Raw genomic sequence first — 6,000 nt, 5'->3', positions numbered from 1 at the left:
AGATTTTCATTACTCAATCCAAGTACATAAAGGAAATCTTGAAGAAATTTGGAATGGAGGATTCAAAACCAGTAAGTACTCCTATGACTACCAACTGTAAATTATCAAAGAATGATGAATCTGCATCTATTGATGAGACACTTTACCGATCCATGATTGGAAAGCTACAATATGTTGTTCACAGCAGACCAGACATAGCACATGTAGTAGGTATAGTTGCAAGATTCTCTGCAGATCCTAAGGAAACACACATGACAACAATCAAAAGAATTTTTAGATACTTGAAAGGCACTGAGGATTATGGCTTAGTATATCAGAAAAGAAATGATTTTGATTTAAAAGTTTATACTGATGTTGATTGGGCACGCAACACTGATGACAGAAAAAGCACAAGTGGAGGAGCTTTATTTTTAGGGGAAAGACTAGTGAGTTGGCTTATCAAGAAACAAGGATGTGTTTCATAGTCAACAACAGAAGCTGAATACGTTGCTGCAACATTGAATTGTACCAACATTGCATGGATCAAACAATTGTTGGAAGGTATAAATGAGAAAGTTACCGAGCCAGTAACTATATTCTGTAACAATACTAGTGCCATCAATATTTCAAAGAATCCTGTTATGCACTCTAAGACAGAGCACATCTCTATTAAATATCATTATCTTAGAGAAGAAACTCAAGAGAAGAAAGTGGTGTTGGAGTATGTTAGCACAAAGGAACAAATAGCAGATATCTTCACCAAGCCACTACCAAGGGACACTTTTGAATATCTCAGAAGTAAGTTAGGGGTCCTACTCCTATCTTCTACTCACTGACCGAGTTCGGTGAAAGCATCAATTCGATGACTCTATCGAATATCTTTTAGGAGTTGATGCTGCATTATACACTTTAGGATGTTTTCTAAAGGTGTACAGGAAATGTTACAAGAAAATATTACAGGGAACAAGAATTGAAGACAAAATGCTCTAACCGAGACTGCATTGACACATTACAGTAGGAATTCACTTCATGCAGGAAGAAATTGTGTTTTAGTTCTTTACTTTTTGGCATTGTTGTCAAAGGGGGAGAAGACTAATAAAAAGGGGAGAAGACTGAGAAAAGAGGAGAAGTCTAATGTATGGGGGAGAGCATTTCAGCATTTTAGAATCACGACAATCTGAATCTTTTAAGGTCAAATCAATTGGTTTTGCCATCAATGCCAAAGGGGGAGATTGTTGGCAATATTGCATTATAACAGACAATGAAAGATTGTTGGCATTTCAATAAGGATATTGAGAAGGTTGTTGATGATTATGGATATAACTGATTAAGGATGTTTACTGTCTTGATATTATTATTTTGTCATTGATGTCAAGAAATTGATTTTCTAATTCAGTATGATGTTGCCATATCTTGAGAAGTATGATTTGAAGAATATAAAGATGTCGGTAAAAGACATTGGAAAGAATATGATGAATAAGGTATTCAATGGGCAACTGTTACCGAGTCAGACAATGATGAGATCATGATGTTTAGATTGTTTTAACATCATACATATGTTGTAAATTGTAAGGTTAATACTATACTATGTTATCAAGCAAAGAACCTAGTCGATAAACCCTAAGGAACCTAGTCGGTAAACCCTAAGGTTATCGCTATCGGTTAATGAAGGCGGAATGTCTACCGAGTGAAGTTTAGTATTTACCGAGTTGTAACCGAGCTATAACAGAATGCATTAAATGGTTACATGCGTTATTTAATAAAGGAAGTTGATGAGCTGGAACAGATTAAATGATTGGTATGTCGTGCATAAAGTTTGTTAAGAATCTAAGGCAATAGAAAGTCGGCATGAAGATCTACAGTGCAAATTGAACCGCAATACCCTGGCACAAGTACCAAGAAATGTATGCAAGTTCCAAGGCAAGGTAAAACATTTTCAGATCGAAAGATGCATTGAACCTGGACAAGATTGAAGATCTGATGGCTATGATTGATCATGGGAAATGTGATCAAGGAGATTAAGTGGTTACCTAATTGTTTATAAATAGGAAACTGTTGATAAACAATGCATGTGGGCAAGTGTATGCATAGGGATGCTACATAGTGGTTACCGAGCACAGAAGCTTGAAGACCTGTTTGAATAACAGAGTATAGAAGCCCAGCAGATGGACAAGATTAGTTCTATGTCTAGATTGTATTGAACAAATAAGAATCTACTTTAGCATTTTAGATGTGAAGTTGCGGATAGATTTTTATTACTGTTATTTTGTGACAGTGACAGAAAATCTCTTAACCGAGTGGACTTAACAGTCTTATTTGTAAAACCCTCTAGCAAGGTGACATTTTGATTGAGTGTTTGAAATCCTTTAACAAGGTCACTTCTAATAAGGTGAAGATCCTAACAGATCTGAGGGAAATCCCTTAACCGGGTCACATCTAGCAATGTGTTTGTAATCTTTAACAAGATTTGCTTTTAACCGAGCATACTCTAGAAGAGTATATTTCTTAGTGGGTCTGAAATCACACAGTGGTTTTTCCCTATTTTGGTTTCCACATTAAATCTGGTGTTATGAGGTTTATGATGTTTATATGCTTGAGTTTGCATGTTTAACAGTTTTGGTTATATTACTAAAGTATATGTTACCGAGGTTGAATCCGATGTTTTTATGGAAGATTAAGGTTGTATGATTCACCCCCCCCCCCTCTCATCTTGTTGGCTATTGGATCTATACTTATATTAAGTATCAAAACTATCAATAACTAGTTTTTAAAAGAAAACACCATTTTTAAAGAGTGAGTTTCATGTCGTCACATATAACTTTTTTTTTGGAAGGGATAAATTATGATTCTTTTGAATTTAGATTTGTAATATCGATATATAATGTTTGCATTTGGTTTCATGATATTTTGTTGAATATTGTTTTTATTAAGTTTTGAAGTCAAAGTCATTATAATTTAGACATAGGTGTGTGAAGTCACACATAACTTGTTCTATATGTATCAAAATTAAAAATAAAAAAATTGTTGGAACAAGGACATCAATACCTACTACGTACATATTTTTCAAAAAAAAAAAAAACTATTTTCCTCTTGTGTAGAATAGAGAACTTGATGTTTGGTAAAAAAACCTATGTTTAGTATAACTAAAAAAAAATTCTCATAATAAAATCAAAATATATTAAAGTTATAGTTGTTGGAAAGCTTGTTTCAATGTCTATCATCCTGTAGTTTGGTTTGTCAAGATGATTTTATGTGAACCTTCAACCTGAGCTTTGAAGGTAAAAAATTTGCAAAAAGTTGCAAGAAGAGGGGAGAGACAGAAAATTAGAGGGTTCATTAGAACACGCCTTTGAAAGAAGGGTTTGTTCAAACGAACCCATTAAAATGGACAAGTTCGTGGAAACCCACTTAATTTTAACGATCGAGGTTCATTGAAACAATTTGCTTTCCAAAAATTACTTTTTTATTTTCAAAACAAAATTGCAAGATTAGTTTGAAATTTTCTTTTACAAGGCAAATTGAGGAGAATTTCTTTGGAGTGGGATTTTTAAAGAGCATGTTTTCAAAAAAAGGAGATTGGAAATAGAAGGAAAAGACAAAATAAGAGTGCACAAAAGCATTCATTTGCAAAGGCACAAAGATTATGTGAATAAACAATGAAAATATATTATATACAAAAAGTGTGTATGCATCCTTACCTTTCTATTTAATATTGTATCATGTAACTTGCGATGTTAAATTTAGATCTCTCTCTCTCTCTCTCTCTTCCTCTCTCTTTCACTCTCTCACCCCCCCTCCCGAGCTCTCCCTGCCCCTATTTTCTACCAACCTCTCTCTCTCTCTCTATTTTTTAGCAACCACTCTCTCTCTCTTTCTATTTTTTATCAACCACTCTCTCTCTCTTACCAACCACTCTCTAGGTCATCTCTCTCTATCCCTCTCCAAATTGTCTCTCTATTTCTTTCTCTAGGCCCTCTCTCTCTCTCTTTCTCTAGGCCCTCTCTCTCTATCTTTCCTTCTCTATCCCCCCTCTCTCTCTACTTAAGTCTTTTTTAATCTTTGTCTCTCACTTAAACTTCTTTTTAAGACTCTTTCCCTCTCTCTATCCTTCTCTAGATAGGTCGTCTCTTTCTCTCTCTATTCTTCTCTAGGTTCCCCCGTCTCTTTCTCTACTTAAGTATTTTTAAATCTCTCTCTCTCTCATAAACTTATTTTTAAAGATCTTTCCCTCTCTCTCTATCCTTATCTAGATAGGTAATCTCTCTATCTCTCTCTATTCTTCTGTAGGTTTCCCCCCCTCTATATCTCTCTCGAGTCTTTTTAAATATATATATCTCTCTCTAGGTCCTCTCTCTTTAAATCCTTCTCTAGGTCCTCTATCCCTCTTTGGGCCTTATCTCTCTCTCTCTCTCTACTTAAAGGTTTTTTAAATCTCTCTCTCTAGGTCATAAAATTATTTTTAAAGCTCTCTCTCTATATAAGATTTCTCTAAATCTATGATAGGTCATCTCTTAAAGCTCTTTCTCTCTCAACTTAAAGTCTTTTTAAAGCTCTATTATTCTCTCTGGATCCTCTCTCTCTCTCTCTCTCTATCTATCCTTCTCTAGATAATTTGTCTCTCTTTATTCTTCTCTAGTTCTTCTCTCTATCCTTGTTTAGGTCCTTTCACTTTCTCTACAAAAACTTATTTTTAAAGCTCTCTCTCTCTCTCTCTAGATCTATAAGACCCCTCTCTCTAAGATAGGTCATCTCTTAAAGCTCTCTCTCTCTATGCTTAAAGTCCTTTTAAAGCTCTATCATTATCTCTAGATCCTCTAGATCTCTCTCTATCCTTCTCTAGGTCCCCTCTCTCTCTTTACTTGAGTTTTTTTAAATATCTCTCTCATTTAATCTCTCTTTGTCTTTCTTTGTCATTCCCTAGATGTGCTCTAGATAGGTTGTCTCTGTTGAGAAAATAGGTGTTGTACACCTTGCATAATAATGTTTGTAAATTATAATATTTTATTTTATTATGTGAGTTGCACATGGATGTGTAAAGTGTAGAGATTCTCTTGGAATATTTTGAAGGCCACTTGATGAGTTGTATTATTGAGATATATTATATCATAATTACTTAACACTAGGGAAAGTAAATTAATAAAGTACCCAGTATTAGATGTGGGGTCAATGGGGTAGTATCCCATGGTATTAGCACATGGTTTTGATGTATCTTGGTGGTTTTGTGGGAGCTTGTGTCTATAAAAGTGACCACAAGGGTAGTTGTTTGATAGAAGCCAAGTTAACATTTATGGAAGTTAGAAGCATGGCATGGGATGTGTGGTTACATGCTTGTTTACATCAAGTTCTTGTTGATGGACGAGGTTTCAAAATCTTTCATGGTTGTATTTGTAATGATGCATTACTAATAATATATGGATGATAGATGCTTTTGGAGGCTAGTTTTTTTCCCTCACGAGGGTTTTCTTGGGGGTATATCTTGTGTCAAATTTGATGGGTATGTTGCCTATTCTTTGCATGTGGATTCCAAGTTATTATTTTGTTAATTTCTCAATCAGGTTATGTGAAAATTCTCATATATATGACTGCAAGTTTCTTTCCAGTCTCTCACTCTCTATTCTTCTATAGGTGGACTCTCTCTTTAGATAATTCTATAGATAGGCTCTCTCTCTCTCTCTCTCTCTCTCTCTCTCTCTCTCTCTCTCTCTCTCTCTCTCTCTCTCAACTTAAGTCTTTTTAAAGATCTCCCTCTCTCTTTAAATCTCTCTCTCCCTCTATCATTCTCTGGATAGGTCCTCTCTCTCTCTCTCTATTCTTCTATAGGTCCTCTCGGTTAGATCCTTCATCCTTCTTCGGGTCCTCTCTTCCTCTCTCAATTTAATTTTTTATTAAATCTCTCTCTAAATCATAAACTTCTTTTTAAAGCTCTCTCTCTCTATAATATCCCTCCAGATCTAAGATAGGTCATCTCTTAAATTTCTTTCTCTCTCAACTTAAAGTCTTTTTAAAGCTCTATCATCCTCT

The sequence above is a fragment of the Cryptomeria japonica genome, chromosome 1 (assembly GCF_030272615.1).
Source record: "Cryptomeria japonica chromosome 1, Sugi_1.0, whole genome shotgun sequence".
Taxonomy (NCBI): domain Eukaryota; kingdom Viridiplantae; phylum Streptophyta; class Pinopsida; order Cupressales; family Cupressaceae; genus Cryptomeria; species Cryptomeria japonica.
This window is presented reverse-complemented; position numbering follows the sequence as displayed.